The 23,319-nt window shown below is 40.2% G+C and overlaps 1 protein-coding gene across 3 annotated transcripts in view; it reads left to right on the top strand.

Annotated features, from left to right (window-relative positions):
• EIF4G3 (eukaryotic translation initiation factor 4 gamma 3) overlaps positions 1 to 23,319 on the top strand; it is a 385,863-nt gene that overhangs the window by 167,041 nt on the left and 195,503 nt on the right. The gene's annotated exons all lie outside the window — the stretch shown is intronic.

Genomic DNA, 23,319 nt, shown 5'->3' with positions numbered 1-23,319 from the left:
CTATGATTTGTTCTTTGATTCATTCATTATTTAGGATTTCCTTGTTAAATCTCCATTTAGGTTTGTGATTTTTGTTTGTGGTCCCTCAACCAAAGATTGTTTTTACTGTGTTATAGCCTTTAAAGGATGTATTAACTATTTCTGCTTCTTTACATTTGTTTGCAACATCTTTGTTTCATAATATATTGTCAGTTTTCATAAAAAATTCATTTTGTTCTGAAGAATATATATATTCTTTTGCTGTTTCATTTAAATGTTCTAAGTCTTTAACTCTAGTTTGTCCAGCAATTTGTTCAATTTTATATTTTCCCTTTTGTTTATCTTTCTGTTAGACTTACCTAAAACCAAGAGAGGAATATTGAATTCCCCTTCCACTGTTGTGTTACTATCCATGTCTTCTTATAGCTCAGTTAATGTTTATTTTGTGAATTTGGATGCTGAGGCATTTGAAGTATATAAGTTTATTACTGATATTGGTTTTGCCAAGATTTCTTTCACTATAATGTAGTTTCTTGTTTGTCCTTTCTTATTTAAATTTAATTTAATTTAAATTTTTTTTTTTTGCTTTGTTAGATAGCATGATTGTAATTCCTGCTTTTTTGGATACATTTGATGCATAGTGGATTTTTTTCCTTTCCCCTCAGTTTTTTTGGTGGGGAGATGTATCTTTGGTTTTTGATTGTGTTTCTTGTAAGCAAGAGATTGTAGGGTTTTGTTGTCTTACACAATATGTCTTTTATTTTATTGAACTGTTTAATCCACTCACATTTAAAGTTATAAGAGTTATGTTTATATTTTCTTTGGTTTATCTCCAGTGTTAGTGGGGGGTTTTTCACTCTTGCTGTAAATATAGGACTATGTTCTTCAAGTTATTTTAAGCATTCTTTTTTAAAGTGGCTCTGTTCCCAAAGGTTCTTTTCCCCTCAACACTGATCCCTTCCTAATTAATTAGCCCTTTGGGGGTTTTAGTTATTCCTTTTTCTTTTCTGCTTTTATCTAGTTATTCAATTCTTTCTTTCTTTTATTTCTCTCAGTCAAGTACGTTTCCCCTTCCCCTCCTTCCCCTCAAGTAATTCTATTTTTTTAAATTTCATTTTGTGGGTAGCCTTTTCCTGAGAGAGTTTCTCTTTCTGCATTATCCATCTTCTCTTTCTGTCTACTACAGATAGGCCCCTATAATTATCTAGTCTCTATTCTCTATATTTCTCATGGAATCATACTTTCTAAGCTATCCATTCTGGGCTCTCCCCTCTTGACAGTTTCTGTCACTGCCTTGTAGAATTTGCCTCCAGGATTTACCTTTTCCATTTTGCCTCACTCTTAGAAAGAAGCCATTACCCGAAGGTGACAAAGACACTGCCCCTTTGTAGGACATTCTCTTTTTGTGTATGTTTAGAATGAAATTTCTCTCTGGTCTCTCTGCTGTCAGGATATTGCTGTTGCTGTCTTTGGCTGCTGCATTTGTTTACCACTCCTGCATTTCTTTTGTCTGGGGTATTTAAGAAGCAAATAATCTCTTCAGGCCTGTGTTTTTTCCCCCTAAGAATGCTTCAAATGCCTACTTAATACTGAAAGTTCATTTTTTTCTTCTAGTTATGGTTAAGTTCAGACTTGCAGGGTAAGTAACTCTGAGCAATATTCTGAGCTCCTTTAGTCTTTGGAACATATTATTCCTTTCTCTCCTGTGTCTTCTGGTAGGTGTAGAATAGTCTTGCATTATTTGAATTTCCTTTCCTTTGTATTTCAAGGTTTTTCTCCCTATGGCTTTCCCAACTTGTTCCTGAAGTGAATTGTTAAATTTAACCAATATGTGTCTTTGAGTTTGTAGCCTTAGCATTTTTTCCCCTGGGGGTGATCTGTGAATTCTTTAAGTTAGTATTTAATTTTCTATGTTGAGAAGTTCTAGGCAGTTCTCTTGTATTATTTCCTTTATTATGATATTAAAGTTTTTTTTTCTATCATGTTCTTCTGTGGGACCTATGGTCTTTAGATTGTTTCTATGCATCCCATCTTCTAGATCACCATGTTTTTCTTACAGTGAGCATATTTTCCTTTCATGTTATTATTTTTACTTACCTTTTTCTAGATTGTCCTTCACTTCTGTGTATTTGCATTTCCAATCCATTATTCTTCATTTTGTTTCTTAGCCTTGCTATTGCAGATCCTAGTTTTTCTATTCTGCTCATACTTCTGCTATGTAGGATATACATTTTGCTGTCATAATTCTCATCTCTCTTTTAAGCCTATTAGGAATAGCGTGTTGTGGTTCTGTGTTCTCCTTGAATTCCAGAGTGTTCTGTCACATTGAATCTTAGACAATTTTCCTTTTTTGTTTTGTAGTATTTATTCATCAATGTCAGAATTCATTTACTAGATCTGGAGGCCATATTTCCTTCTGTTAATGTTCTTTCTGTTAGTTTATCTGCTTGTGTTTAAGGTCTTTAATTTGCTTCTTCTTCTTGAGATCTTTGGCACTTTTAATTTTTTGTTTTCCCATTGTTAACTTTCTCACTTTGACTCCCTCCACTCTGATTGTAGTTTCCTGGGGGCTAATTCGTCTTACATCATTTGAGTAGGCAGAACTGGTCCTAGCTGATCGTGGAGTACTTTCCTCTTGGCTTAGTGGACTGTGCCTACATCTTGCCTTGTCCTGGGGTCCTTTTCTGCTCCCTTTGCTCCCCAGTTTTCAGTCCTGGCACTGGCGCTGGCACTGGCCCTGGGATTTTTGTAGTCTAAGTCTCTGGAGCTCTGAGACATAAGCTGTCTGTCATAGGATGTGCCATTGAGCTCCGGTTTGAGGCTGGTTTCTACACAGTGGGGGATAGTTGGGTTCTGTTGTGCACAGGCAGGGATCAAGCTGGTGTGGCCGTGTTGCTGGTAGTGAAGTGGTGAGTGGTGGGAACGGAATTTGGGGCAGGTGTCAGTTAATGATTTCTTTTTTATTATATGGTCCTTTGGAGTCTGGGTGTCCTAAATCACCGAGACAGCTGAAGTTTCTTTGTCTTTTGTGCATAATTTCTGTTTTGGAAAGGTTGAGAGGTAGAGAGGATCAAAGAAAATGTCTAGTCCTCCAATTTGTTCATCTTATGGCCTGGACTTTTTCTAGAGTTTTTAGCATAAATGAGTGTCAGACATTGTTAAAAGCCTTTTATTCATCTCTTGAGATAATCATGTGGTTTTAGATGTTTTGATTTTTAGGATGATTAATTATGTTGATTGTTTCCCTAATGTTGAACCACTCTTGCAGCCCTGGTACTAATCCGACTTGGTCATAGGCAGCTAGGGGGCGCCATAGTGCACAGAATACCAGGCCTGGACTCTGGAAGACCTCAATTTAAATCTAGCCTGAAGATTCTTACTAGTTATGTGACATTGGGCAAGTCACTTCACCTTTCTTTGCCTCAGTTTCCTTATGTGTAAAATGGGGGTGATAATGACATCTACCTTTCAAGGTTGTAAAGATTAAATTAGATAATATTTGCAAAGAAGTTAGCACAGTGCTTGGTACATAGTAGGTATTCAGTAAATCCTTCCCTTTTCCCTCCCTCCCTCCTTTCCTCCATCCATCCATCTCTCCTTTCTGTCCATCAGTTGCTGTCATCTGTTTGATGACAAGATCTTGCTATTTTTTCCCAAAATAATAAAAGCAGTTATGTTGTTCAGTAACTCTGCTAGACTTGGAGTCAGGAAGACCTGAGTTCACATCCTGCCCCAGACACTTACTAGCTTTGAGTCTCTGGGAATGTCACCCTTTGTTTCCCTCATTTTCCACATCTATAAAATGACACTGATAATAGCACCTACCTCACAGGGTTGTTGTGAGGATCAAATCAGATAACATAGGAAGACCTTTGCAAACCTGAAAGCACTATATACATTTTACTTATATAATAATTATTTTCAATTTAAATTTCTATTGTCTGCTGAGCAAGTGGATGAAGGGACAGTTTTTGTAACTGGATTAATTTGAATATTGGAATATGAACTCATTACCTGTAGATTCACAGAAAGCATCTTTGAGATAACCCTAGTAGCAGATAGGACAAAAGGGATGACGTGTCTTGTCTCACTCCCACATGATTTTATTTTTTTCTGTTAGGTTTTTATATTTTAAAAGCTTTTTATCCAATATAGTTTGGAAATTCTGAGTGTTAGTTATGGCTCCATGTAATAATTAGTGTTGTTCCTAAATTTTAAAATCATTTCCAGATGGTTGTGGGCATCACTTCTGTCTTGATTTATTTATTGAATTCCCAAGAATATTTCAGTATTTGTGTTGGTAGTATGGAGATTTGCTCTCTGCCAGTTTATAAAGGATAGTGAGCTTCTAGTATATAATCCTAGCCATTTGATGGTATTTTTTGAGGGGTGTCATTGGATGCTAAACTTATAACTTGGAGTACGTGATATATTTCAGTTTTTGTCATAATCTGTATTGATGGATATGTACAAGTTCCTTAAGAATTATCTCCCTTTTAAAAAATTATTTAAATATTTCCTAATTACATGTAAAATATTTTAATTTTTTTTTTCAAATTTTGAGTTTCAAGTTCTCTTCTTCTTTCTCTTTCTCCTCTTTGCTCATTGAGAAGGCAAGCAATTTGATTTCGATTATACATGTGAGGTCATGCAAAACTTATTTCTGTACTAGCCATGTTTCAAAAAACCCCCACAAACAAAACAGTTGTTCTACAGAATGGTTTGACTAGTTTACAGCTCCGCCAACAGGTCACTAGTGCCCCCATTTTTTCCACATTGCCTCCAGCTTTTGTCATTTTCGTTGCCTTTCATGTTAGCCAATCTGATAGGTATGAGGTAGTATCTCAGAATTATTTTAATGTCCATTTCTGCAATTTAGAGCATTTTTTCATATGAGTGTTGGTAGCTTTAATTTCTTCTTCTGAAAACTGCCTGTTCATGTCCTTTAATATTTGCTAACTGGAAAATGGTTCTTATCTTTATAATAAATTTGGCTTAGTTCCTGCAAATCCCACCCCCCATTTACTGTTTTCCTTCTAATTTTAGCTGCATTAATTTTGTTTGAGTAAAAGCTTTTTAATTTCATGTAGTCAGAATTATTTATTTTACTTCCTGTAATTTCTTCTATCCCTTCTTTGGTCATAAACTTTTTCTTCTCCATAGATCCGACAGGTAAACTATTCCGTGGTCCCCTAATTTACTTATGATATCACCCTTTATGTCTAAATCATTTATCCATTTTGATCTTATTTTTGATAGGAGATAATGATTTATTAGCAGTTTCTGCCAAACAGCTTTCCAGGTTTCCTAGCAATTTTTGTCAGATGTTGAGTTCTTACCCCAAGAATTTGGATCTTTGGATTTATGAAACAAGAGATGACTGTGGTCATTTACTACCGTGTATTGTGTACCTAATCTATTCCGTTGATCCACCACTTTATTTCTTAGCCAGTATATATGGTTTTGACGATTACTACTTTGTAATGTAGTTTGAAATCTGAAAACTGCTAGGCTGCCTTCCTTCAGAATTTTTTTTCATTGAATTCCCTTGATATTCTTGACCTTTTGTTTTTCCAGATGAATTTCATTCCTATTTTTTCTAGCTCTATTAAAAAATTATCCGGTAGTTTGATTCTTATGATACTGAATAAGTAAATTAACTTAGGTAAAAGTGTCATTTTTAGGGGCAGCTAGGTGGCGCAATGAGTAGAGCACTAGCCCTGGAGTCAGGAAGACCTGAGTTCAAATCTGGCCTCAGACACTTGACACTTACTAGCTGTGTGACCTTGGGCAAGTCACTTAACCCCAATTGCCTTGCCATTCCCTCTCCAAAAAAAAAAAAAAAGAAAAAGAAAGTGTCATTTTAATTCTGTTGCCTTGTGTACCCATGAGTTGTTTAAATCTGACTTTATTTGTGCAAAAATTCTTTATAATTGTTCATATAATCCATGGATTTGTCTTGGGAGGTAGGTTCTCAAGTATTTTATGTTGTTTGCAGTTATATTAAATGGAATTTCTCCATCTCTTCCTGCCAAGGTTTTATTTGCAGTATATAGAAATGCTGATGATTTGTGTGGTTTTATCATATACCTTGCAACTTTGTTGACGTTAATTGTTTCAGCTAGTTGATAATTCTGTAGGGTTCTCCAAGGATGCCATCATATCATCTATATGTATTCTTTTTCTTGTCTTGTTGCTGTAGCCCCCATATCTTGTACAAGGTTGAGTAATAGTGGTGATGACGGACATCCTTGCTTCACTCGTGATCTTATTGGGAAGGCTTCAAGTGTATTCCATATATTGACTCTCTTAGATTGTCAGATCTATTGGCACATGACTGGACAAAATAACTCCTAATGATAGCTTTAACTTCATCTTCGTCTGACTAGTTGGTAGGTACCCTTACTGTTTCCAGCTTGAGAGCTCTAGAAACTCCTGCCGCTTCTGTTGCAGTCAGCAAGCCCTACTACTCTGGGCCAGCCTTCTCCTACCATGTCACACTATCTCTTTCAGACCTTCTATGTTGTCTTGGACTGGGGAAGCGGCTTACTCTGACCTTTTGTTGGCTGTGCTACTCCAGAATTTGATTTGAGATGTTATTTTAAAGTTGTTTGTAGGGGAATGTTGGGAGCGCTCAACTGAGTGCTTTTTCTATTCTTCTTTCTTGGCTGTGCCCTTAAAAGTCCTCCAAAAATGTCATTTCTTTTGGCAGTGATCGGATCTGGAATCATTAACATAAACTCCTCAGTTTTTATAATCAAATCCACATGACTTGGCCCTTTATTAGCTACTTTTTGGACAACATTTTATAGGTTGAATTTGTGTGACTTTCACTCACTTTGGCTCTTTTTTATTTCGTTCTTTGATCTTAGTTATTTCATAGGCCTATTTAGTTCTGGTCCCATCTCATTGTTTTTTCCCAGTATCTATTTAAAATTTCTGTGCTGTTGTGTATACTCTTTATATTACTATTACCCATCTGAGCAATAGATAGTTGTTTCAACAATCTGGATAGCAGCTTCTGTGGGGCGGGGCGGGGTGGGGGTGGGTGGGTGGGTGTAAAACCAACAACAACCAGCACACAGAACGCTGCAAGCCCAGGTTCTTTTATCTCCTTTACTAAGTAAAGCAACTTTAAGGGGTTAACAATCTGGCATACAAATACCATTCACTTAGTTCAGGGGAAAAAGGCAGCACCCTGAACTTCAGAGCAAATACAAACAAATTACAAACAACAGACAGACCTTGTCTGATTCAAATCCCAATACGTAGTTACCAGAGTTTAACCAAGTCCCAACATCCGGGCAAGCTGGAGGGCTCTTAACTACAGCCTCCTCGGAGTTTCCACATCAGGGAGCCACCAAGAGTGAGAGCCCCTAAGCAGATAGCTCTGTCTTCCCTTTTTATGCACTCTTTAGCCTCATCAACCTTCATCTGAGCTACCAGAACTTAAGCTCTTACTGTTGGCTCTGGAGTTAGCACCTCCCCCAGGACCTGGAGGGCTTCATGCCCACATTGGCTTAGCACCTAATAGCTAGGGGTTTTGGGCCTACTTGGGAGCGAAGATATAATCAGACTTCCCTTTATGGGCCCCACCTGGAGCCCCACCTTAGTTACCAATTCCCGCCCACATAGGCTTAGTACCTAATAGATAGGGGTTTGGCCTTGGGGCTTAGCAGCTAATAAGACTCAATCAAAGACACTGAATTAATCAAAGGAAACAAAGGCCAAACTCTTCAAGGGCACTTGGTTGAATAAGCGCTAAGAGCCCATCTTGATCTCCAGCACAATAATTTTTTTAATCCATTTGTTTTTTCTCTCCTGTCTTGTTTCATAGAACTTTTGAATGATTAGGTATCTCTTGTAGAGGCTTGGCAGTATTCTGGGGTGTTACACAATTAGTATGATGTCACTCAGAAACAAGAGTATCTAGAAGACATCAATCTCTAGGAAATTCAGACTCTGCTGGATATGATTTGTGTCCAAACACCTTTGGCTGCTATATGTTCCTGTTCTGTGCTTTGCTTGATATTGACAATCATGTAGTGCCTCTGGCCTATCAGCTAAGAGATCTTGTATAATTTTTGAAAGAGCCGTGGGAGGCATCTGCTTTGGAGAGAGCCTTTGAATCTGCTGAATGAAATGCCTCTTTTTAGAGTTAGTTTATAACATTCCTTTTTGAATCTTTGTCTTCTTGATACTTCTCAGTCTATTGTACATCTGTAAAGCTCTGGTCTAGTGCAGAATACCACTGTGACAGCCTGCTTGTCCTCTCCTTTTATCTAATATGCTCTCATTGGACTTTTAGATTTTTCCAATGAAGAATTTTTTTGACAGGGGCTGCATGGGCATAGAGGTTGATAGTTATTTGAATTTTTGCCACCTTTCTTTTGCAGTTATAGTGGGGGGGGGGGTGTAGTAAGGGTCAATATTTTGTGTACTTTTAATATTTCTTTTTCTTTTGAATACCTTGGAGAATTAATTCCTTTAAACCTTCAAAATTATTGCTTCTGTATATTTTGTCTGGATCATTTAGTGTTTCCATTTTCATTTTATTCAGTTTCCGTTCTGTTTCATGAAGCACATCCAGGATCATGATTTTGGGAGTAGTGGTGACTCCAACGTTTGGGATGTTGAAAAATGTATGTTGTACTTCTATAGGTGTTTTTCATATTTCCTCCCTTTGTGGACCTCTTTTCAGCATCATCTCTTCATTGTATAAATTTTCTTTGTTTATTATGAACATTTTAATATGTTAAGAAAAGAGTATCATTTGTGAAAATATGAACTATGTACATGAACTAGGGACATACATTACCAAATGACTGCTGGTGGTAAGCTTCTTCATTCTGACCTTAGCTACTTGTTAGATATAGAGATATTCCGTAGATGGGAGTTGACTGGAAGCCTTTTTCACCATTGGAGAGCTTGCCAAAGTTTACTTTCTGCAAGTCCTTCCTTCCTTCCTTCCCTCAAGAAAAATAAAGAAAGTGAAAAAACTCCATAGAAGTTGCTTCATTGTGTATTCAGACATCATCAGTTCTTTCTCTGGGGATGGATAGCATTTTTTATCCTGAGTCTTCCGGAGTTGTCATGGATCATTGTTGCTGAGACTAGCTAAGTCATTCACAGCTTATCATCGTATGATATTGCTCTTACTTTGTACACAGTGCATTTCACTTCACATCAACCCTATGTGTTTGATCTTTAAATACTCTTCGGATGAGTTTGTTTAGTTTGGTCTCTCTCCACGCTTTCCTTATACTTGTTTTTCCCTTATTATTACTTCTTGCTGGTTTTTGAGGTGATATTACTCACAATCTTCCCTTGTTCTTTTCCATAAGATTTTTCAAATGAGTTTGTTATAGAATGGAATTACTCCTGGCTTCTATATCTCTCTAGCTAGGAGTTAGAACTTTTTTCTAAGTAGGGTTGCTTCTAGGTTTTCATTTTCATTGTGGCAATTGATTTATATCAGTTTAAAATTTTTTCAGAAATGGTCACCATAATTATTTTTTTTTCTATTTTCTAGAGGGAAGAGCTCGTCAGAATAAGGTTGGAATATATTAATTTTATGCTAGACGTTTTCCCATTTTTATTCATCTAGTTTTCTACTAATTTTATTTTCTTAGCAAGTCAGTGGTCTGACTGTGAACTGACAGCTATTATAGCAACGATTCCCACATTAGTAGTGAATTGTTCACTGCTCTTTGAGATACTAATGGTTTAATTATTTGGCATATTTTTGATGCTCCTTGTTACCAGCACCTACCAACTCTTATATCGAAGAAATTATTTATAATATATGGATCTGAGGCTTCTATTGGTTATAAGCACTTGGGGTCTCATTTCTTTCCTCTGAATCCTGTTTTTCCAATTTTAAAAAAAAGTCTTCCTTATTTGTGCCTTTGCATTGATGTCACTAAATATTAAAGTATATGTTGATTTAATTTGGAGGGTTTTGTCAAATGTAATTTTTCTACCTCCTTGTCTGTGTAACACGTAATAGCATATAAGCTATTATAGAAGTGATTTTGTAGTCATATTTTTGCAGATAGATATTATAATGTCTCATGCAGTGGTGTTTTTTCTTCGCTTCTGGACCTGTAAGAAAACAATTCTTCCTTACCAACTCATGCCTATGAGCCATTCTTCAATTTAGTTATAACTTTTTTTCTTCAAGATTCATTAGTAGCAAGAATGCAAAAATCAACATGATTGACTTCCTTTAGTGTATTATAACCACTCATTGCATTACTAGACATAAGTGTCTTACAATTGAGAGTATTAATAATGCAGTTGACATTTGTATGTTCTAAAAATTCATAACCGAGAGGCTACTGGATATCAGCTTCTCCAAATTAATCAAAATTGGTTGTTGGATAGAAGAGATACCTTGGTGTCGGGATCATACTAGAAGCCTTTGTAGTGTTGTAAAACTTGCCAAAGTTTATATATTTTGCTGACTGAGCCTTGGAGAGCCCACGGTCTTTCTCTTGCTACAGTGAGACATTGGAGTAGGAGGAAAGCTAGCTAATAAATTTTAATTTTTTTCAATTTAAAATGTCAAACTCCCAACCATGTCATTTAGGGTTTTTTGTGTGGTATTGCATGATATTTTTAGCTCTGTTCACATGTTCCATGTTCTGGCCAGACTAGACTACTAATTACTCTCTAAACTCATCCTGCCCCTTTCCATCACCTATTTTTTCATGGTGGCTCTTCCTTTGTCAGAAATACAATTTCTCTGAATTCCTATGTTTTGAAATCTTTCTCTTCCTTTAAATTGAAGTGACTTTCTTTATCTTCCAGACTGAATGTGTTTTCATTTCAACCTCTTCTTTAAATACAAATCATGTTTTATCATATCTCCATGGGTGTGAACCTCATCTGCCCTCCCTGTTAGATTGTACTCTCCTGGAGAGCAGACATTGCAATTTTTCATGTTTTAGCATCTCCAATGCCTACCTTAGGACCTTACGTGGAATAGGTCTTAAAGACAGTGCCTGTCTTACTGTACTTAAAGACAGTACTTCGTTATTCTAATACTTATGTAGTTGGCTTGAACTTCATTGGTCATGTAAATAACTGGGTCGAAGAAAAAGCATTGTAAGCACTGATGGACATGACTTCATTCACTGAAGCAGACATTTCTTGGTATGTTCATCCGTCTATCTGCCTCCCCATGTAGATATAAAGATGTGTTTTCCAGTGCTGTACTTCACTGTGACCTTTACTTTTAGTGGATCCATGTGTGGACCACCTCTCTTACCTACCTTGTCTACTGGAACTTCTCCTCTAGCCGGTAATTCTGCAGTTTGGCAAAAAGCTGGTCCTAGACAATATCAGTTGTTCTTTTCCAACTGGCCTTGAAATACTGAATTCATGTGACTCTGAAAGACTGTGTGGATGGGTGTTCACCTCCTAGAGTATAACCCTGTACTCATATATGTATTTGACTAGGTTCGAAAGACCATTTTCTATTTGTTGCCTTTTTCTATCTCTAACAGGATATATCTTTCCTGGATGTCCATTGTGTATTATCACAGTCCTTGCCAGCTTGCCCTTTGAGGCCAGATATGAAGGTTTGGGTAGGAAGGTTGTAGCAGTGTTGGATGAAGATGTTGCTCAGAAACACTATTCATTACTTTTGCTTTTGACTAATACAGCTGCAGTCCTGGTGAGAAATGTAGAAGGATGGATGAATACTTTTCACCCCAGTTCTTTTCCACTATAGGTACAATGTCCTTGGTATGGTCAATAAATAGATTTAGCTGGCCAGAATTGGGGCTCTCAGAACTAGGCTGTTTGTATAGTTGAATAGTAGCATCGAGAACAACATCTCTTTCTTCATTGCATTAAATAATCCTCATATTAGAGAGGTAATGCTGGCTCAGGATCTGGCTGGGGCCCATCGGTGACTGCAGGATATTGTAGACAAGGTTATATGGAGGACTAGTATCTCACAGTGTTGCCCCATTTGGATATGTCAGTATTCGTTTTCATGGGCTACTATTTCTGATTTTAATGAACTCCTTACTTTTTGGTCATTTTAAATACCACTGAGTAAACAATAGGTTTCTGGGGCACTTATATTTTCTGGTCAAGAATCTAGTCCTTAAATTATGTAGTCTCCTGAGTTTACCATAGCTGGGGCCTGCCCTACCTGAAAGTTGTATCTTAAAGATCAGAAACATGTTGTGGTCCAGGATTTAAGGGATATTTGGGGAATAATTTTGGGAAAAAAAAAAGGTTTTAGCTTCTTATTAATTATAGTGAGAGTCTAGCTAGTATGTTGGTGTCTCAATTGATCAGTTAATCAAACAGCATTTATCAGGTGCCTACTATGTGCCAGACACTGTGCTAAGCACTAGGCATATGAAGAAAGCCAAAAGATGGTCCTTCCCTTCACGTAGCTCACCATCTGATGGGGAGACAATACAGATAACTATGTATAAAATTGGAAATAACCTCCAGAGAGGAAGCACTAGAATTAAGAAAGGTCAGGAAAGGCTTCCTGTAGAAGTTTAGCTGGGACCTGAAGGAAACCAGAGAACCCAGGAGACAGAGATAAGGGGGGAAAGCATTTCAAGCATGGAAGACAGCCAGAGAAAATTCTCACTTGGGAAATAGAGTGTCTTATCTTGAGGCAGTTAGGTGGTGCCATAATGCACATAGTGCTGGACAGGAAGACCTGAGTTCAAATAAGGCCATAGACTCTTATAACTTTGTGACCCTGGGCAAGTCAGTTTATCTGCCTCAGTTCCCTCAGCTGTAAAATGGGGTAATAATTGCATCTGTCTCCCGGGGTAGTTGTGAGGATCAAGTGAGAGAATATTTGCAAAGAGCTTAGCACCATGCCTGGTATTTAGTAGGGGTTTAATAAATCCTGATTCTCTTTGCCCTTTCCCCTTTTGTTTGAGGAGACAGTATAGAGGCCAGTGTCACTGTGGGGTGAGTGAAGTGAAAGAAGGCTGGAAAGGTAGGAACAGGCCATGTTTTGAAGGCCAAACAGAGTAGCTTATGTTTCCTTGATCCTGAAGACGATAGGCAACCACTGGAGTGACATGGTCAGATCCATGCTCTTGGAACATCTTTTTGACAGCTGGGTGAAGGATGAACTGAAGAGGGCAGAGGCTGTGGCAGGCCAGCCAACCAGCAGACGGTAGTAATGGGCCCAGTGTGAGATGAAGAAGGCCTGCACCAAGGTGGTGGCAGTGTGGGAGGAGAGAAGGGATGTTAGGAAGGAAAAAACAATAGGCCTTGTCAACAGATTAGATACAAAGGCCGAGAGAGAGTGACGGCCCTGAGTGACTGGAAGGGAGGTAATGCCCTCAACAATAATAGGGAAGTTTGAAAGTGGAAAGATTTAAGGTATCCCACGCTTAGGGGGTACGACCTGGATGAAGACTCAGATCAGGAGAGAGCAGTGTCACAAGAAAGCTAGAGAAGGATCATGGTGGAGAAGGCTTTTCTCAGAGGCTGCAGAGGGAAAGCATGATGCAGACTGAGAAAGGGCCATAGACTTGGCAGTTAAGATGTCATTAGTAACTATGGAGAGAGCAGTTTCTTTTTAATGAAATTAGAAGCCAGACTGTAGCGATTGAAGAAGAGCCAGAGAGGAAAGTCAAGGCACCTATTGTAGGAGGCTTTCTCAAGGAGGTTAGCCACCAAAGGGGAGACACGAGCCTCTTTATAGGCAGTAAGGACGCATCCAGTGGACAGGGAGAGGTTGAAGATAGGAGAGAGTGGGGGTGATGGGCGAGGCTGTGCGCTGGAGAAGAGGGGATGGAATGGGATCATTTGTGCATGTAGAGGGGTTTGCCTTGGCAAGGACGATGGCTCCCTCTTCATGCAAGACACAGATGAAGGTATGGTGGCAGAAGGCTCCTGGGTGTTAGGAGATTGAACTTCATGCCTGGCCAGATCTGGTACCTTCTGCCTTCCTTTATCATGCCTGTAGTATCGAAAGGTTCGTCATAACTTTGTTTACAGCTGGAGGCAGAATGTGTGTGTCTGTATGTGTGTGTGTATGTGCGCGCATGCACAAACATGTATGTGTGTAAATACACACGTAGCCAGACAGATGAGGGTGGATATCCTTTATAACCTCTTTCCAGGTTAATATGGTGCATAGGCACTGTGGTGCCAGGCAGATAGGTCAATGGGTGGTGCAGTGGATAGAACACCAGGCTTGGAATAGGAAGATTTAAGTTCAGATCTGGTCTTGGACACTGCCTAGCTGTGTGACCCTGGGCAAGTCACTTAACCCTGTCTGCCTCAGTTTCCTCATCTGTAAAATGAGCTGGAGAAGGAAATGGCAAACTACTCCAGCATCTTTGCCAAGAAAATCCGAAGTGGGATTACAGAGTTGGACATAACTGAAAAGTGAATGACAGCAACTGTGGTGCCCTCCCAAATAGACCCACATGTTCAAATGGGTATTTCATTCCCTTTGGGGTGTGGATAGTGCTGGTGCCAACTTCTTTGCTGGTGCCATTAACACTCCTTTTTAGCATTCTTGATTCTGACGAGGCATCAGAAATCTCCCAGACTCAAAGGACCAGAAGGTTATCAGTAGCCATTGAAATCCAGACCGTACCTGAGGAAGGGCTCTTTCTATCCCCTGCCTAGCTTGACCATTTCCAGGGAGGGGAAGCTTACTTCCTTGTGGAGGTAGCTTCTTTTTTTTAAGAACACTTTTCATTGTATCTCTGCTGTGCCTTTTGGGGCCATGTGGAAGTTTAATCTGCCTTCCACAAATGCACAAAACAGCTCCCATGTCCTGCTTTAGGTCTTTTCTTCTCCAGGATAAACGCCCTGCACATCCTGGAGGCCCTTCTCCAACCTGCTGGTTCTTCTCTGGATGCTCTCCAGTTCATCTGTGTTCTTCTTGGAATATGATGTCCAGAACTGAACAAATGTGTGGTCTCTTTGAGCTCCTGATGGAAACCTTCTATACTGTCCAGAGAGGGTCAGCATTGGTGAGGAATAGAATGGCTCAGTGGGTGGGATGCCACACCGGGCAAGGAAGATGTTATTCAGACCCATCTGCCTTCCAGCCCATGGAGAAACTAAGACCAACTTTTAGTTGGTCATCTTCTAATCCCGTGAGAGAATCTGGATAGTTCCTAGTGCTGTCAAGAGACAGACTGACTTCATTCAATTTGTATGCCATCATTTTGCTTTCTTCAGAGTAGCAAATGTTCCCAGTGAGGCTGCCAGGGCCAGCTTTTAAGGTAGTGTCTATGACCTCTGGTTCCCCTGCTGGGAGGATTGCAGTCCAACAAAAGACCTCACCATTGTCCAGATTTACACAGTCTTCTTACACAAGCAAAATCCTCTCAGGGAAGGGCCATCTAGAGTTGTATTATGTCTCTTGCTGTTGAGAGTAGATCTGAACTCTCTGAGTGGAAAGGAGTGTTTCCTGCTCTGTGGAACATGATGAGCACCCACAGCTACCATCAGGAAAAAGGACATTCATTCTTTGGGGTCAAGCTGTGGTTCTTTGCCACCTCTCATCAGGGCACTAAGATGGCTAAAGGTCACCTTGGTATCAATGTGTCTACTAAAAGCTAAATGTGAAATGATTCAGGCCTCAAGGGTTATGTTACACTCTGTCTCACACACTAGGTTAGGTCCTGAGGGCTACAGAGGCGAAAGAGCCTCTGACATTTTGCCCTCAAGGAGTTGAGCCAATGAACATTTTAGGTAAGCCTTGTTTTTTTTTCCCTCAAGGAAGAGAGGTCATGGTGGACCAGCCTTGTTTCCTTTTCTGGTTAGGTTACTAAACAGGTAGATAGGAGGAATAGCTTAAAAAAAAAGGTTTGACTCAATTTGAGGAAAGCATTTGACAATTTCATAGTGTTTTGTGGAAAAACTGAAGAGATGAGCTGGATGGATTCAGTAGTGGCCCTTTGGCTGGAACCAAAGAATAGTAATTAATGGCTCATTTTTAGTCCATAAGGAAGTCTTTAGAGACTCTTCATGGCCTTGACCTAACTGTTCAACTGGTCCATCATTCTTATCCGTCATGTGCTTTTAGACCCAGATGCACGCCCAAGCTTATCACCTTGGCAAATGACATAGAGCTAGAGGCAAAAGCTGACGTGTTGGATGGCAGTGATTGAAGCAGAGAGCTTAGGGCATTGGGTCAAATAGACTGTGATGAGATGTGATAGAGATTATAAATGCAGAATCTTAGAGTCAGAGTCAGAACAACGGCCAGAAAAGTAGATTGGTTCTGTCTGAACTCTCACATCGGTTTAGGAATCTTACAGGTTCAGCAGTGGTAGTCTGGATTAGATTTCTCAGGAGTTGGGAGAATTCTTTTAACGTCAAAGACCTGAGTTATGGATCCATCCTCTCTTTGTGCTGGTAAAGAGAGTCTCCATCAAGTGAGCTTTCATAATTTGGGCCAACCCTGCTCTGCCAAGCAACAGCAAAATTTAACCTTTGGACCACTCTTGCTCTTTCTTGTTCATTCTTGTATCGTTCTTGTATCGTTTCTGGGCAGTGGTAAAACACTGGGTTTTTGTTTTTAATGTCAGAATATGTGGGTTTGCACTTAGTATTTGTCATTTGGAGTAGAAACTAACACCTCTGGAGTTTTCTTAGCTTTGAGATAATGGGTCAGATGAGGTGACATTCAGGTTCTTCCCATCACTGATATGTGATCATGGGAAGATTCTGTTCTTGACTTCTCACTTCTGGAGATTTATCCATATTATTCTACCCTATTTGCGCTTCTTCGTTGGATTATAAAGTCTTTTGTTCTTTAGTCATTTGTTCAGTTTCTCTACTGTTCCCCCTCCCCTGCCCTGGGATTTCCTTTGTGAGGGTTTCTTGCACTCCCCTCAAACTTTTCAAAAAATGATGACTATCTTATTGTTTTGAACTGGTGAAGGGGGGCAGTAATCTGGGCATAGATATGTTGAAATACTGTGCTGTCTTGTTGAGTCAGTCAGTAAACATTTATTAAGTTCCATTGGAGACAGTCAGTAGAAAGAAGATACTAGAATTATCAGGGGGATTGGGGAAGGCTTCTTTAGAAGATGGGACTTTAGCTGGCACTTGAAAGAAGCCTGGGTAGCCAGGAGTTAGAAATGAAGATTGAGAACATTCTGTCAATGGGGGAAAGACAGTGAAAATGCTTAGAGTCTGGAGAGAGTGTGTCTTGTGCAAGCAGCAGCAAGGAAGACAGTCACTGGATTGCAAAGTACATGGGGAGATGTAAAGAAAAATGGAAAGGTTTGGGGAGACAGGAGGGAGAGAGGTTATACCAAATAGAGAATTTTAAATTTGCCCCTGGAGGTGATTGGGGGAGCCACTGGTGTTGATATGATTATACCTGTGCTTTAGGAAGATCCCTTTTGACTGCAGTGGGGAGAGATCCATGCCAGGCCGAGCAGCCAACAGGTTATCACAGTAGGTCACAAATGAGCTGCACCAGGGAGTGACAATGTCAGGGCAGAGAGGAGAGGGATATGTGAGAGATGTTCTGAAGGGTAAATTGATAGGCCTTGGCAACAGATTTAGTATGGGGGGGGGTGAGAGAGAATGAGGACTTGAGGATGATTCTTGGTTGTTTCAGTGACTGGGAACGTAGGACAAAAGACAGCACCTGCCCTCAAGTAACTCACAATCTAATGAGTGAGACATCATGCCAACAACTGCGCACAAATATGGATGATGGACAAACAGTATGCAGGGGAAATGAAAATGAATCTCAGAGGGAAGCCAGCAACTTTGAGGGGGATCAGGAAGGGCTTCTGGCAGAAGGTGGTATATTAGCTGGCACTTGAAGGAAGCCAGGGCAGCCTAGAGGCAGAAGGGTTTAGGAGACAGCCAGTGAAAGTTGTTTAGGAGGAAGACCAGAGAGGTCAGTTACTGGACTGCAGAGTAAGTAGAGGGGACTATAAGAAGTGTAAGTATAAAGAAGATTGGAAAGGTAGAAACAGAGGAGTCAGGGATGGACCTAAGCTGTGAGTTTGGGTTATTGGGATTGGGTGATACCAGTATTAGGCAAGTGGAGAAGAGGGGGAGAAAAGAGAATGAGTTCCCTTTGGGACATCTCAGAGACATCTAGTTGGGGATTTTCATCTTTTTTCATTACATCTTTCCTTTCCCTGTGTTCCACCACCCTCTTCATCCTCACTGTGATTCCAATCCCTCTGCCTCTCCATTCTTTCTTAGGCCATCATCCTTGTACTGGCCTCCCTCTTCTCCCTTCCCTATCTTGACCCTTGGGTGAAACAGCTAAGTAGTGCATCAGTAGTGCATCAGAGTTCTGAGCCTGAAGTCAGAAAGACCTGAGGTCAGATCCAGCCTCTGACACTCATTAACTGTGCGAGTTCACTAGCACCTGCAGCAACTGTAAAAATAACAGCAGCTACCTTGCAGGGCTGTTGTGAGGATCAGATGAGATGATATTTCTAAGGAATTTTAGCATGGTACCTGGCACATAGTAGGTGCTTAGTAAGTGTTCCCTTTCCCTTCCCCTTCCCTGTATACTGTCCTTCATATTCATTTCCCTTGCTCCCTCATTCTGCTGATCAGTGATTTCACCCAACCAAGGCAGCCTTGGCCACCATCTACCTCCTTTGAAGGGAGGTAGAGAACATCGTGAATATCACACTGACAGGCCCAATGGTCACTTCATGTTACCTGAGTTTACTTGGGTCCTCTCTTCAGAAGGGCAGCTTGTTTATACCTCCTCCTTGAATTGCTACCTCTCTCACCCCAGTAACTAGTTCAGGCCGTTTCCTCTCTCCTTGACCTCATATGAGACCCTCCTCCCACTCTCTCAGCTGAGTGCATGGCCTTACTTGACTGAAGAAATGGAGGCTCTTCCCTGAGAGCACTTTGTACTCATCTTCCTCATCTCACTTGGTTCAGGTGCCTTCTGTTGCTGTTCCCTCCTTCCTCTTTGCTTGTCTCCTTGTGTACAAGTGGTCACATTCCATCCCATCTTCTCCAGCAGGCCATCCCTTCTCATTTCTACTCTCTTCCTGTCCTTCACTTTCTCCCCGTCTGTTGGCCACTTCCCAGCTGCCTACACATATGCCCATAAAACATGCCGATTATGGTTTCCCACATCCTTTAAAACCTTTACACGATCTGACCATCCCAGCTAGCCACTGACCTCTGTTTCTTCTCCCTTTCATGACCTACTGTTGGTACCTGTACTTCTCATCACTCCACAGATATAGCTCTCTCCAAGTCACCAGGGGTCTTTTACATGCCACCTGGGTTGCCTTTTCTCACTCCTTCTTCTTGCCTTGTCTGCAGCCTCTGACACCATCAGACATCTTCTCTCCCTTGATACTTTCCTCTCTCTAGGACTTCAGGACCTTGCTCTCCCCTGGTCCTCTTCTTACTTGTGTGACTGCTCCTCCTGGTCTCCTTTGCTGTTTCTCTATCTGACTCCTTCCCCCTAACCGTGGGGTCCCACATCACTCTGTCCCACACCTTACTTCTCTTCTTCTACTAACTCACTGGGGGATTTAATCACCTCCCATGAGTTTAATGATCATCTTGAGGCAGAGGATTCCCAGATCTTTTGATGCAGCCTCTTTTCGTGGTCTGTGTTACTCACTGCAGCTGATGGGAGTGGGGGAATGCTGTAGTGCACAGAGCACTGGGGCAGGAATCAGGAAAACCTGTGTTCAAATCCTGCCTCAGATATTGCCTAGCTGTATGGCTTTAGAGAAGTCACTCAACCTGTGTCTGCCTCAGTTTCCTCAATTGAAATGGGGATAATGACACCTGCCTCCTACAGTTATTGTTAAGAGGATCAAATGAGATAATAAGTATAATGTGCTTAGCGTAGTGCTTGGCATATAGTAGGTGATATATGAATGCTAGCTATTATGACTGTTACTGTTGTTATTTATTGGGCATCTCCGGCTGATTGACCCATGGATATCTCAAACTTTAACATTTACAAAATAGAATTCATTTTCTTTTCCTGAAAACTTTCCCCTTTTCCTAATTTTTTAAAAAAAGTTTTTATTGATATTTTCCATTTCTTGCATCATCACAAGTATCCCAACCATCCCTCCCCTTCCTGGAAAGGCATCCTATATGACAAATAGTATTTTTAGAGAGGCAAAAAAATTTCAATACAGTTGATCGATATATTGAAAAGATTTGGAAACATGCTAGGTGTGTAATACTTGTGTACCTCCATGAAGGGATGAATTGAGAGTGTGCTTTCATGTCTCTTCATTCGGATCATGCTTGATCTTTTAAATTTTGTTACACTCACTTTTGATTTCTTGGTGGTTGTTCTCTCCATTTACATTGTTGTAGTCATTGTGTAGATGGTTTTCTTGGCTCTGCTTTCTTCAGTCTGCATCAGTTCATAAAGATCTTCCCAGGCTTTTCCGTATTCATCACATGTATCTTTTCTTATAACACAGTAGTATTCCATTCCATTACATCCACAGTTTGCTTAGCAGTTCCCCGGTTGATGGGCAGCTACTTTGTTTCCAGTTACAAGGCATCACAAAAAGTGCTGCTGTAAGTATTTTGGATAAATTTTCTATTTTTATGTAGGGCATCACCATTCTTCTAGTCACCCAGGCTTGCAACTTGGATGTCATCCTTGACTCATCACTCTTAATCACCCCACATATCATTCTCTTTCCAAATATTGTCAGTTGATTTTGTCCCCAGCATATACACGCCTTTTGCTGTAATGGCAAGCAGAGTGGGACTTTTTACTGTTTTTTCTTTTGGAGTGCTTCTCAGCACTAAGGCAATCAAGTGCCTTTGACTGAGTCTTGCCTTTGAATCAAGAGTCTTTGATGACCTGCTTAAGTCTCAAGAAAGCCTGAGTCACTTGAGTTTGAGTCATATGGTTATGATGCTTTCTCACTCTGAAGAAATGTATTTATACTCTGAAGTTAGTATTTTGCTTTGGGGGCTCACTCACTGGAAGAGTGTTCATGTGATTTGGCCAGACGAGACTCTGGGTAGCCTTTAAGGAGCCCCCTAGGCTTTGAAAACCCAGATATTGGGGTTTCTCTCTCTGGTAACTATGTATATATTGCTTGTGTTATTTGCTCTGTTTATATAATTTCTCCTTGTAATTTCTGTTTGTATTTTCTCTGAAGTTCAGGGTGCTGACTTTTTCCTCTCAACTAAGTGAATGATATATGTATGTTTAATTAAAGTAAGATTGTAGACCCCTTAAAGTTGCTTTCCTTAGTAATGCAGATCAAAGAACCTGTGCTAACAGCCTTCCCGTGTGCTGGTGTTGTTGGCCTTACACTTCCACAGCAGCTACAAGCAGCATTGTTGTTACATCTGCCTTCCGTTTCATGTGGGCCCTCATCACCTTCTGCCCAGACTGTTGAAATAGGCTGTTGGTTGGGCTGTCTGCCTCAGATGTCTTCTCACTCCAGTCCATCTTCTTTAAAGTTCATCTCTTAAATTTATCTTCCTAAAGTTCAGGTCACTGAAAGCACCATATTCTCATTCTTTTTGTGTGAGCAACTCAATCAAATTTGAATTCTTGGAATGCTCTCCTTCTTCATCTCTGCTCACTGGCTTCTTTTAAGTCCCAATTAAAATTCTGTCTTCTACAAAAAGCCTTCTCAGTAACCCCCTTAATCCCAATGCCTTCTCTCTTTTAAATTTATTCCATTTTTATCTTATATTTAGCTTATTTGTACATACTTTTTCCTAGTTATCTTTCCCATTAGATTGTGAGCTCCTTGAGGGCAGGATTGTTGTTTTGCCTGTTTTTGTATGCCCAGTGCTTAGCGTAGTGCCTGGTACCTAGCTGGCACTTGGGAAGTGTTTATTGATTGATTACTGACTGACTGAAATGTCCAATGATACAATTTCCCTACCCAGCAAACTCCATCGTTTCCCTATTACCACCTCCAGGGTCAACTCGTAAATGCTTTGTTTGGCTTCTAAAGCACATTGTGGTATGGCCCCTTTCTGCCTTTCTGTTTTCCCCATACTTTCCCCACTGCCTCTTCTCTGAGGTGACCTCCTATTTACGCTGTGTTTGTCTTGGTTGTACATAGTTATTTTTGTGCATGTTGCCTCTCTTATTAGAAAGGGAGATTCTTGAGGCAGCCACCCTGTTTTTGCCTTGCTTTATATCCCTAACATTTAGCATAGTGCCTGGAATGTGAAAAGCACTTAGTAATGCTTGTTGACTGTTGACTGATTATTTTTATTCAGTTCCTTTTTGGTGCTTGCTTACCGTGTTTCCAAATATAGTCCACTTTCACCCCTGACTCAGTGACCCATTCCTTACTTATAACAGAGATTAAAAATAGAGGGCAAAAACCCCCATCAATACCAGTTGACACATTAATCATGATTGGCATTACATGCAGTATTCCACACCCATAGCCCCAAACTTCTTCAGAGAAGGGAGAGGTTCTGAGCCCTGTAGTCTTTGTACATATTGTTTTCTTGCTTCTGCTTACTTTGCTCTGTGCTAGTTAATATAGTCCTTTCTGTGCATCTCTGGGCTCTTCATATTCGTCATTTCTTGTGGAGCCATAATTTATTTTATTATATTTTGGGTGATTATTTGTCTAGCCAGTCATATCTATTACTTTGTTATGAGACCATTTAGAGTAGGATTATAGCTCCAGTATTGGTAAGCGACCTGAAAATGGTAAATCTGTGATTATTAACTACTAAACACTACCCCCTGCCCTTTGGCAAGGCCTCCAAGAGTGGATGACTTGTAAAAGTTAGGTGCCAGGGGCTCAGAAGTGGGTAAGTAGATGGCTCATCCCATTGGACCTCTGGCTATGAGAAAATCCTGATGCCACAGGGTGTTCCCTATCTGAGTGTACCTAGGAGAGGAACACAAAGAACAATGGAGGCTTATTTTATGTTTGTGTGTCATTGTCACAATGTCCTTTTGAAGGAAGAATGATCCCATTATGTGGATCTCCATTTTGCCAGTTCAGAACGAGAGCCTCAAAGAGCTATAGTGATTTACCTATGGTCACCCACGTAATGACCTGTGGGATCAGTTCTTTGCATTAAGTGTTCTTTCTACAACTGCCCACATATGCCACTTCCTCCAGGTATCCTGGATGTGAACTCCTGGAAAGTGGGCACAGTTTAATGTTTTGTCTTCTTAGCATCAGCACCTGGCATAGTGCCTTGCACATAGGAGGTGTTTAACAAATGTTTATTGGATTGGATCTTTAGGTCAGCAGTGACTGCCAAAGACCACTGAAAATGTTTTCCATCAATATTAAATTTCTACTAGTATGTATTGTGATAAATCTAAATTGTAATAGGAGGAACTATAGACCACGTTTATTAGTAAAGTTGTAAGCTTCAGCTGCATCC

This window comes from Trichosurus vulpecula, chromosome 2 (assembly GCF_011100635.1).
Source record: "Trichosurus vulpecula isolate mTriVul1 chromosome 2, mTriVul1.pri, whole genome shotgun sequence".
Taxonomy (NCBI): Eukaryota; Metazoa; Chordata; class Mammalia; order Diprotodontia; family Phalangeridae; genus Trichosurus; species Trichosurus vulpecula.
This window is presented reverse-complemented; position numbering and strand designations above follow the sequence as displayed.